Raw genomic sequence first — 12,460 nt, 5'->3', positions numbered from 1 at the left:
TGGCGTGCTTTCATCTACTTAGTAATGTCACATTTTTACTGATGGTTACTGTTACTGTTACATATAGTATTGGGTTTTCAGGGCAGTCGACAGCAACTATCGGGCTGCAGACCGATACTGGGCCGTGAGTCATTTGGCGTCACATTAAGAAAAATATATTTCCGTAGTTTTTTGCTTATATTGCATTTAGTCGAATATACATGCATTTTCTCAGCCCCAAATAAACTCAAAGTTTCGGTGCGTGTGGCACCAATATAAAAAGGTAATATATCACCATATTGCTGACCCTATTCGCTCAGCATTGGGTGCAACGGAAATCAAACCTGGGACGTGACATCGAGAGCGCTGAATCCTAGCCACAAGCCCACTAGGATTGTAGTTGACGTAGAAAAAGGCATTAGATCTGATCTCAGCCTCACACTTTTTTACTCACAATGCCACGTTATAGATGAGCATTATGGGAAAGAGTTTAGCCAAAACAACATTGTACAAAGTGATATAACGTGATATTTTTGTTGTTTTTATTACTAATGTTATCATTGGACCGGGCGGCAAGAATATAGTGAGACATTTAACCGGTTTGTGGTAAAGAAATGGTTGCTGACCACTGATTAAAGGCATCTGGAGGAGTGATTCAAATTGGGTGGAATTATTTTAAAAACAAATTCTTAACAGTTCCCTATTTATCTGTGTGTGGTTAAAATACTTCAGTAAGTGAATTGGCCAATTTGTAGTTGCTAAACAGCCCTACAAATTTTGCCTAGAAACAAGTGTAGGGTGAGTTATTCTTGATAAAAATGTTAGTTACTTCCCTAGGGAAAAAAGGAAATCAATATTCCGCGCTCCAAAAAGTACCTAGTTGCATATTACCGTAAATTAACGCTAATTTGTATTACCTGCGTCCTTTCTCACTATGCTTTGAGTTCCATGTTATACATAAGCGTATTTTTTGGTATAAATTACCTTTGATATAGTCATTTTCATTGTTGCCTTAAAAAGCGTGCTTTGCATATGGCAAATTAAAAAGAATGCCTAGGTCTTAAAAAGAAACAAATAATAAAACTAATAATTTTGTATTGAAGGTAGACAAGTAAATCATGAATTTGAAATAAATAATGTATTTCAAAAAGTAAATACATCTACAATCAAAAGATGTGTATTGTATGTCAAGTCATTTTTATTTGTATAGCCCTTAATCACAAAGAGTCTCAAAGGGCTGCACAGGTTATTGCACAGACTATTATTTCAGACTATTATTACACCATCCCCTGATCTGAAACCAACATGAGGGCAAGGAAAAACTCAAAATTTATCTTTCATTTTGGGTCGAGGGGCTGTGAAAATATTAGGGATCCTATCTAGAAAAATGCCAAATTCAATCAAAATATAATTGTAAAGCACGTTTCAGGCAACAATATCCAACACAAAGTGCGTTATGAAAACAATCAATAAGAAGTAGAAAACAAAGAAGAAGATAAAATCCTCACCTAAGAACCCGGAACGGCAATTACACAGACATACACACACTATTAAAATAAATTACTGATGGGAAGGCACAGACTAACCACGTAAGGCTAATGACATACAGAGTGACTCAGTTAAAAATTTAGGTGTCATATTTGACCCTGATCTATCCTTTGAGATGCATGTAAAGCAAATTACTAGAACTGCCTTCTTCCATCTTCGCAACATTGCTAAAATCCGTTCAATACTGTCTCAGTCTGATGCGGAAACAATAATTCATGCATTTGTTACCTCCCGTCTCGATTACTGTAATGCACTACTCTCCGGTCTTCCGAAGTCCAGAATCAAGTCTCTTCAGCTAGTACAAAATGCCGCAGCGAGGCTTTTAACTAGGACAAAAAAGTACGATCACATAACACCGATTTTGGCTAACCTGCATTGGCTCCCAGTTAGCCAAAGATGTGACTTCAAAGTTCTCTTAGTATTGTACAAAATCATACATGGACTTGCTCCCTCTTATCTTTCAGATCTGATCTGCCACTATGTCCCGGTCCGAAGCCTACGATCTGAGAGTGCTGGTCTTCTGATGACCCCGAGAGCAAAGAAGTCTTCTGCTGGTTCGAGAGCGTTCTCCATCCGGGCACCGGTGCTGTGGAATGCTCTTCCCCCTGAGATCCGATCTGCAACCTCAGTGGAAATGTTTAAATCTAAACTTAAAACTCACTTCTACTCCATTGCATACGAATAACCTACTCCTCTTGTCGGTTGAAAATAGTTTGTGTAATATAGTGTAACAATCTGTGAAGCCCTTTGAGACTCTTCGTGATTTAGGGCTATACAAATAAAAATGACTTGACTTGACTTGACTAATCCCCACATTTTATAATTGACATTTGAAGTCATGTACATTACTTCCTTCTAAAGGAAAGTTATATTAGATTTAGTTGCTTTCTCTGGAATTAGAATAAAACAACTTTGCCCCTTCAAAGTTTCTATCATCTCTCAGTATTTTATACGAACGTTTGCACACTAACCGCGCATTATTTTTGCTGTCATAGTCATAAATGTTCGACTTGTTTATTTGAAATCGCTGCTCATAGAGGGATAATGCAACATGCACTCAAGCAGTTTAAACGAGTAAATTTTTCTTTATTTTTGGATGACGTGACGCTCGACCTCGCAGTGCTCAACTGTATTTCTGTCACGGTCCCTCGACCTCGCTGTGTCAATACTAGACATATTATCTCTAATGGCCAGGGGAGACAGTGGGAGAGCGGCCTAGGGACACCAACAACGTGGGCGAACGCTATCTCTATCGATTAACTAAAGAGGACCTCCACTCCACCCTCTCATGTCCAGACGTCCACGGTAATAATAAGGAGCGCTCTTTTTTTTGCCAGCTACTCATCTTCTACCCCTCACCCTAGGTAGAAAGCTTTTTTAATCAGCTCCTGGGGGGTGGGCTAGCAAGATATCGTATGGGGGAGAAAGCACGGACAGCTAGAAGTCCATTAGTAGAGGACAATAGCATACCTGTCAACTTATATGACTTCTCCGTATTTTATACGCTTTTTTAATTACTGTTTTTCAAAGTGTGTACAGGATTCATGCGGGTGCTTGAAATCCTTGAATTTGAACGTATGTTGAACTATTGAAAATTGCTAGAATTTTGGGTGAAGTGCTTGTAAATGCTAAAAATTGTTGAACTTTTTCTCCGCAAGTGTTCCTTAAAATGACGCTGATACTGCTCTCTGGTGGCTTTGAATTGCATTTGTTCTTCCCTCGTGATTAACAACAGCTGACATTAGTTTGTGTGGCATTGTCTCATTAAGCATCATCGGTGCCTAACGGAACAGGTGCATGCTACACCTAAACAGAGCACTATAAAATGTGTATTAGTGCAAGGATTTAGTATCAATTATGGACATTTATTTTGGGCCATGCAAAAAATGAAGGTAGCGTTTCCCAGTGGTAAATTGTAACGGGAAGAATTTCCTGCAAATGAAAATGTAAGCTACTGTCACGTGGCGTGGTGGAACTGGAAGGGGTGACCGGACCAGAACGGAGGCAGGAGGCAGGAAGGGAGAACTCATATGCGTTGACGATCATAAGTTTTATTTAACAAAATAAAAGTCGCCCAATACTCCGGGACCAAAACAGAACAATAGAGAGTTCCTCCGGCACGAACTCACAGGACAAGGCATAACAGACGGAAAATGTTTAAACCTAAAACAGGACAAGGCATAACAGACCTGGGATTGTGTAATGAGCCAGCGCCCGCCAAACCCAAAATCCAGCCTTAAATAGCAGACCAGCAATCAGCTGATCTGCTGCAGCTGAGTTCGGGGGCGCGGCAGACTGGTAGCCATGGCGACCGTGACAGCTACATGTTACCGTCATTTTTACCCAACACCTGTATGGGGAGAGATTTGTCTTAAAAACCAATATGTATTAACGATTTAGATCTAAAAATCATATGTCTTGATACATGCCCAAGCAAGATTAAACATGGTATATGTAAATCGCAGATATAGTATGGGGTTTGCAAAATACATGATTTACAATAGATTTTTTTCTTCAGATGGTCCTGGAGAAATTGGAAATCTGGTTTTGAAAGTCCTTTAGAAGTGTTTAAATTTGGGCATGAAAAAGGGGTACAAACCCTGCATATAATATTTCTTGTATGCCAAAGCCCCTGTTAAAGGAAAGTTAGAAATGAATAACTAAAAGGATAGAAGGATTTCAATGACATATTAAAATTTGATGGGAAACATATTGTAGTAAATATTTGATCATTTAACTAAATTATCAAATGAAAAGCATTACTTTCATTAGCAAACAATGATTTGTTATGGTCCGTTAAAAAAAAGACATCATAGCAAAAACCGCTAGCATGTCTGTCTTCATTGCTTGCTGCAGGCAGAACACGCATGCCGGCGTAGTAGATGACAGCCAGAACCCGCCATTATCATAGCAATTGTTAGCAAGACATTGCTTGGAATTGGAAAACCAAATTTCTCCTTTTCTTTGTCTTTTGACTTCACTCGGTAGTGGTATGATTCACACAGGATGAACAAACCAAAACGAGTTTTACCCCCTTCTGGGAAAATGACTTGATTCCTTGGACGATTGAAAATCTCTGTGATCCGCGTGGCGAGCTACCCAGACCAGAGAGAAAGTGAGACAGAAAGAGAGAAAAGTGTGTGATAAAGAAAGGACAAAGAGAAAAAAAGAAAGAAAAGAAATAAAAAGCCAATCAAAACGACAAAGAAAAAGAGTGTCAGGGAAGAGAGAGAAAGGAATACAAAGAGAGAAAGACAAAAAAAGAGAGAATTAAAAAGAGAGAAGAAAGAAAAAAGGGTGACAGCTGGAGAGTAAAAGACTGAGGAAACGAGCGTGTGAGATACAAATTTAGCTTTGGTTGCCTTGCTGAGTGTGCCTGGCTTTGGTGGTATTAATTGAACATGTTTAAAACTGCAACTCATATTTCTCTTGCGCTTCTCTCACTGTTGTCTCGCAGCCTAGATTGAAACCCTATGCATACCTGACACCCTTCTTTTACATAGTCTGTTTTGCTAAGAGTAAAAGGGTGCTGCGTTGTGTTTGTAATGTTTATTATCGCTCAATAATGGGAATTGCAATCATTAATAAGAACAATTCCATATATATATACATATACATACATATATATATATATATATATATATATATATATATATATATATATATATATATATATATATATATATATATATATATATATATATTCCAACTCTGTTCCACAACTCTTGCACACACCACTATACCCACAACGATATACAGACATTAACAATTGAGGTTTTCATGTTTGTTAAGCTCTTCAATTGTTACAAAAACAGCGAAATGTCTTTCAATAAAAGTGAAAAATAAGCAGTTACCTTGGTGATGCCCATATATATATATATATATATATATATATATATATATATATATATATATATATATATATATATATATATATATATATATATATATATATATATATATATATATATATATATATATATATATATATATATAACGTGTGAAATTGCATGTATTTATATGCAGATGTGAGTCAAACACTTTCCTAAATTGTCAGCATGCATTTGTAGGCGGCCATTTTGTTCTGTCTGCCTTTTTGTTTTCTTTTCCAGGAAGCTGCCAGTCTCATTTTATCAAGGCGGCCATCTCAGACTCTTGGCATTTAAACCAGGACTGCTTCTTAAAAGGGGATCTTGTCAGCATATGGTCTCCCTTTTGGCCTCCTGATTTTTCATTAGGTACATGCAGGATTTTTTAAGGTATGTATGTAAAAAAAAATATATATTTGATTGTTACCAGCGTGCACAAAGCAAACAAGAACACCAGGAAGATATTGATATGTTTAGACAAACGTGCTGTTGCAATTCTTATGGTTGGGCCAATATTTACACAGTGAGGACATCTAGTGGCACATAGAAGAAATAGTTTATGCATTTCTTTGTCACCACAGGGTGGGTTTATTACGATTCTTTCCTGACTAGTGTGGTGATAAATCATAAGAATACAATACAAACACAAAATTCCAAACAAATTATGATTATTATAATTTTAAACAAGTGAGCAGTTAAAATAAGTTTACGTAAACAACTCGTAGATATAAAAAACAAGAGTGACTGCCTACTGCCACCTGGGGGCGCCATAGAATAAACTTAAAAATGGAGCGCTATTACGCGGTTTCTGATGGGCTGATGCAAAGTATAGGCGTTGCAATAGCGAACAAATAGAAACGACGTATATAGATGCCAGCAAGTGATTCGCCAAAGCTGCCTGTCAATCAAGGATGGAAAGGTTCTGAAGAGAGAGAGGCAGTCAGTGTGATGTTTTCCTCACTAGAGGAAAGAGCTCCACTGATTTTACACACACAACCACACGCACACACATAAACATCTTTTAATTATAATTTATAGATATACCCGTTGTATATTTAATCAATATATTTTAACAGACATTTATACCAAAATTTATGATTTTGATAGTGCTCTGTATGCCCGCAATATAACGAAAAATGCCATCGTAATCATCAATTAACTCATCACACTAATTGTGATCAAACAAAACGGTTTTAATATTTGTATCTATTTTATTTGTGTTATATATTTTACAAACTATTTTAAAATGATTTGCTGATTTAAAAATCCGCATCCTTTTTTTAGTTATGAGTTTTGCTACACCGAATTACTTTAATATCCTATGAATGACCGTGTCGATGTACAAGCAACTCGTTTTAATTTAAAAAATGTTTCTATAATTCTATAGCTGTCTTACCACACCTTCAAAATTATGGAAAATTAATGACTCGTTTAATCACATTTAAACTGGCTCTAATCAATATATGGTGCTTGCTCGGCCGTTTAGTATGACCATTAAATAAATCAAACTGGCTTCCAATCAATAAACTTTGTTGTCAAATTGAATAGTTTTCTAGCATTATTTACTAAGCGTGCAAAATGTCTCGTCTCAAAAGCCTGATAAATGTGGATCTCAAAAAATATTCTGGAAGACCTAAAAAAAGCATGTAGTTGTCAAATAAGCATAATTTAGTATGTAATTTGAATTGATACATCTTATACTTTGAAAATATTTTTGGATTTTTATTTTTTAAATATATCCATCATTCGCGATTCCAGAAATATTCCCAAAGAAACTATCGTTGTTTGCCTTTCTTGGACCACAGTGCGCATGCGTGTAAATACCACGACGTCACCTTACATTTGACCAATCAGCTCGCGGTGTTCAGCAGCGTGTGGGCATGATTTAAGAGGCGACTTCTCTCGCAATAAATCTGTCAGAACTTCACAAAGATGATTTAAGCATATTTTCAATCGTCGTGAAAATACTTGTGGATTAATCAGGTGACTGTTAAATCTGTGTCCGATCAACTGGAGTACATTATTACCCACGTGCTTTTTATTCCACCGTTTTTCTTTCTTTTTTCTACCAGCGTAATGGGAGAAAATTGATTTCTTGGACTGTGAATTCGACGATTATTTTTTTAGGTCTTTTGAAACAATTTGACGGACTGGTGATATGAATTATATTTTGTTCTACATAGTTTTATCTAATGTGCTATTGTGATTGTTTTTATTTAGTTCTAGTTTAAGTCGTGGACTATCAAATAAATTGAACGATCACTGAATCTGTTTCATCTTTTATGAAAATTTGTGTAATTGGCTGGTTAATTTACAGTTGGAACCAGGTCTCAACGTTTATAGAAAAAGAAAATACGTAAACGACTCTGTTTTTATAGGTAAAAATGATTAATTGTAGTACCTTATTTAAACAGCAGGTGTCACAATTGAGCTATTTTGAAAATTCCTATAATTTTGAGCATGCAGCAGAGGCAGAATGTTGTACCCGGAAGCAAATACTTAGGTTTCAAGCTAATACCATGTCATGTAGTGCATACATTGTAAGTGTTGTCTAATGAAATACATTTTTTAAATAGTTCACGAACCCTGTAGCTGGAGGCTAGGTGGATTATATTCTATATTAGTTTTTACTTATGTTTATTGTTTACGTTGACTACATTTTGTGTATTGTTACCCAATGCTAAATTTATTGCAGCCTGGTCATACTCGAAGAGGATTACCACTTGTGTGGCCCCTTTTCAAGGGTTCTTATTTTTCTCATGCTGAGCTTTTTGAGTTTTTCCTTGCCCCCGTATCAGTTTCAGATCAGATTATGCTATCATTGAGGCTTTTGCAGTCCTTTGAGAAATTTTGTGATTAAGGCCGTCACAAATAAATGGAAGTCAGTTTGCAAATGAGGCTTTTGCGATTTAAGGCGGTTAAACTATAACAAAGCTAATAATATATTATTTGCATTTCATTTACACTTCTCAGTTTTTAAAGCAAATACCTCTTAAAGGCAAAGCAGAGTAAGGCACCTTTTTTAAGAAATTGATTCCACAAGAGGAAACTCATACAAAGCAACTACAAAGATGATTGCATAGAATAGAATAGAATCATCTTTATTGTCATTGATTACAACATAATGTTAGTTTTTTTTACAACATTTACGTGACACTCCGGATAAACATGTAATAAAGACTTAAGAAAAGAAAAATAGAGTAAAAATACTGTAGTAGGACTTCATTTCTTATTGATTTATATCCAACTAGTGGGAAGAGGGAGGCTAGAGTCAAGAACACATTCACATTTTTGACTCTTTCTGAGAGATAGTTAGAGGAGGGGATTCCCAGCCCCCTCGCTCAACCCAACTGATGTGTTGCGACATTTTGTTGGGAGTCATTAGGTGACCAAGCCCCCAATTTCAACCCCTAATGCAAAGCGCCAAGCAGGGAGGCAATGCACGGTAGTATTGACCGATACCGGTCCGGTACTGATACTTTTTATTTTGAAATGTCATGATCATTGAATAATTGAACCCACCTAAAGTTAGTTTATAATTACAGTAAATGCTGAATATTTAGGAACTTTTTAAATAACTGCATAGCAAACTTTAAAAGTATAAATATATATATATATATATATATATATATATATATATATATATATATATATATATATATATATATATATATATATATATTTCTATCACATATGTTTCAGAACAAACGCCAAGAGAGTCAAACCAGAAAAGCAGCAATGTAAAAAAAAATACTGTATAATAATGTGAAATATAGAATCAAAATACCTCCCAACAATATTTTAAAATCAGTAATACTAATAAAGTGTCCATTGTCTCTCACTGGCTCGGTTGCCATAGTGACAGTGTATTTAAAGTTTTTTGCTCAGTAACTGTAACACGTCAACATTTTTGGTTGCAGCGTGTTGCTCTTTGCTCTGAACTTTATTTTCATGTGTTTATTTAAATGTGGGGTGTTGCCCCAGAAGAATTGCAGTTTACCACCTACATTTTGCCTAGGATTGTGCTTTTCTGTAGTTGAGAAAAAAGTCTACATGATGCTACGTTGTTTTCCTCTGTCATTTTTAGCTTCTGGTAAGGTGCGAAAAGTGCTTGTCAGTCAAAACTCGAGCATAAACTTAAGAGTAGCCGAAAGTGCTGGTTTGTAAATGAAAATATTGCACTTCAAAGAGAAGTGGCACTTTTAGGAAGGAGCAAGCAAATTCCAGGACAGCAGTATCAATCCGATTTGCATATCATCAATAATATCGATATTTGGTTTAATCTGCCCATTTTCTTAACAATTGTGTTATTGTGAAATACTTTCAGAAGTTTGAACACCTATTTAATGGCCAAATTTAAGCACTTTTTGAAGCCTCTCAAAGCACATTTTCAAATTTTCCAGGATTATTGAAAGAAAAAATAGACGTGGATCATGTATATTGTGTCAGAACCAGAACAGGATCAGGTCCCAATCGCGTGACATTCTTACACAAGCCTTTATTTTACGGGAAATTAGGAGTCATGCACGTTAGGCAGCCGGTCTGGCATGGAAAGACAGGAAGCCAGAGACCGACGAGATCGATTCCAATTGCCCAGGTTGATACCGGACAGATGGAGTCGATACCGGACAGATGGAGTCGATACCGGACAGGACGGGACAGGCAAGATAGATAACGAATCAGGATATCGAAAATAAACAGGAAAAACTAGACAGGAACAAAAACTGGAGAAAATAACAACAGGACATAAACAGACGAAAACAAAACTGGAACCCGAAATTAAACAGGACAAAAATAAACGAGAACAATACCGGACTGGAGATATTAACAGGAAAACAGGACCGAGTCAGAACCCACGTCTTGTGGGGCAGAAGTTCGTTTGACTGGCTGACAAAAAAGCAAGGGAGCGCTGAGTTTAATATAAACAGAAAGCCAATCTCTCAACGAGCCGCAGCTGGCGCCGCAGCTGGCGCCGCAGCTGGCGCCGCAGCTGGCGCCGCAGCTGGCGCCGCAGCTGGCGCCGCAGCTGGCGCCGCAGCTGGCGCCGCAGCTGGCACTGCACGGGCGGGGCCAATTGGGCACCATGCTAACCGTGACACAAACGGGCACGGCCAATTGGGCGCCATGGCAACCACGACATTTTGCAGATCCGCAAATAAACAGTGGCTTGCGAAACTATTTGGCCCCCTTTAACTTTGTGACCTTTTGCCACATTTCAGACTTCAAACATCAAGATATAAAACTGTAATTTCTTGTGAAGCATCAACAATAAGTGGGACACAATCTTGAAGTGGAACACACCTTATTGGATATTTTAAACTAGTTTAACAAATAAAAAACGAAAAAGTGGGTGTGCAAAATTATTCAGCCCCTTTACTTTTAGTGTAGCAAACTCTGTCCAGAAGTTCAGTGAGGATCTCTGAATGGTTCAATGTTGATCTAAATGATTAACGATGATAAATGGAATCCACCTGTGTGTAATCAAGTCTCTGTATAGATGCACCTGCACTGTGAAAGTCTCAGAGGTCTGTTTAAAGCGCTGAGTGCATCATGAAGAATGAGGAACACACCAGGCAGGTCCGAGATACTGTTGTGGAAAAGTTTGATGCTAGATTTGGATACAAAAAGATTTGCCAAGCTTTAAACATCCCAAGGAGCATTGTGCAAGCAATAATATTGAAATGGAAGGAGTATCAGACAACTGCAGATCTGCCAGGATCGGGCCGTCCCCCTAAACTTTCAGCTCATACAAGGAGACAACGGATCACAGATGCAGCCAAGAGTTTTATATCTTTATTTTTGAAGTCTGAAATGTGGCAAAAGGTCACAAAGTTCAAGGGGCCAAATAGTTTCACAAGCCACTGTATCTGCTGTTTAAACATGCATTTTTTAATTCTTGCATGTCCATTTTCAAGACATATAATTAAATTGCAAATATGTTTTTGGGTCTGATCAATACGTGTGTAAATATTTTTGAGAGAAAAGTCTCTCTTGGTAGGTGTTGGGTAAAAATGAAAAATGTTGCTTACATTTTAGTTGCAGAAATTATTCCCATTTCGATGTACCACTCAGACACGCTACCATCATTTTTTGCACGGCCCATAATGAATGTCCATAATTGATACGTAATCCTTGCACAACGACACCATTTATAGCGCCCTGTTTAGGTGTAGCATGCACCTGTCGTCTTGGGTGCGACCCAAAGTCAGCCGCCTTTAATCTCGAGGGAAGAAGAAATGCAATGGCAAAGCCATTAAAGAGCATTGTCGGCGTCATTTTTAGGCAGACTTGTTGAGAAATATAGCAACGACTTCAAGCATTAACAAGACTTCACCAAAAATTCTAGTTCATTTCAATCCTTGTAAACACATTTACAATTAGGCACCCAAACAAACCCTGGACTTTGTTTGTTTTGTGATCAACTGGTGAGCTCACATATGAAAAAACAGCTTGGATGTTCTCCAGCAACTTCACTGCTAAATAAGGATAGAGATATTTAAAGAGTGTATGAGATGGAAAGCAAAAGATGTGTTGCGTAAAGGTGTTTTGATGCTGTTTGTAAACAAGTTTCCCAAGTTGCTTCTGTCACTTGAACGTTTCCCAGCAGGCTAAACATAGAGCACAAGCAGGTCAGTAGTATGAACTGTCCCAAACAGATACATGATTCTAGCAAGTCTTGACGAACCCGTGAGAGCCATAAACAGGGTTCCTGCGGGGTTTTAAAAACTTGAAAATTCTTAAATGTAATAGCCGTAAACTAAGGCCTTGACAAGGTCTTGAATTTTGTTTACGAGTCTCTAAATTTACGGCTCACTTTTCTCCTGTCTTAACTGTGCGATACAGCTAATAACTGCATAGTAAGTAAACTAAGAAAAGTATGTAAAAGACATAAACAGGGTTCCTGCTGGGTCTTAAAAACTTGAAAAAGTCTTGATAACCGCAAACTAAGGCCTTAAAAAGGTCTTAAATTTAGTTTATAAGTCTTAAATTTAATTTCAAATGTCTTATTTTTGCTCTGTCTTATCTGTGTGATAGAGCTAATATTAAGTAAACTTACCATAATA

At 37.1% G+C, this 12,460-nt stretch overlaps 1 long non-coding RNA gene across 1 annotated transcript in view; it reads left to right on the top strand.

Annotated features, from left to right (window-relative positions):
• Window positions 1-5,740, top strand: part of LOC148371434 (uncharacterized) — an 88,865-nt gene extending 83,125 nt beyond the window's left edge. Inside the window, exon 4 of the long non-coding RNA XR_015849815.1 lies at window positions 5,640-5,740. This is a non-coding gene — a long non-coding RNA (uncharacterized LOC148371434). The remainder of the gene's footprint in view (window positions 1-5,639) is intronic.
• The last annotated feature ends 6,720 nt before the right edge of the window (window positions 5,741-12,460 follow it).

This window comes from Urocampus carinirostris, chromosome 2 (genome assembly GCF_059441175.1).
Source record: "Urocampus carinirostris isolate Australia breed hairy pipefish chromosome 2, RoL_Ucar_1.0, whole genome shotgun sequence".
NCBI classification, from domain to species: domain Eukaryota; kingdom Metazoa; phylum Chordata; class Actinopteri; order Syngnathiformes; family Syngnathidae; genus Urocampus; species Urocampus carinirostris.
The sequence above is the reverse complement of the archived record's forward strand: the minus strand, read 5'-3'. Positions and strand labels throughout refer to the sequence as shown.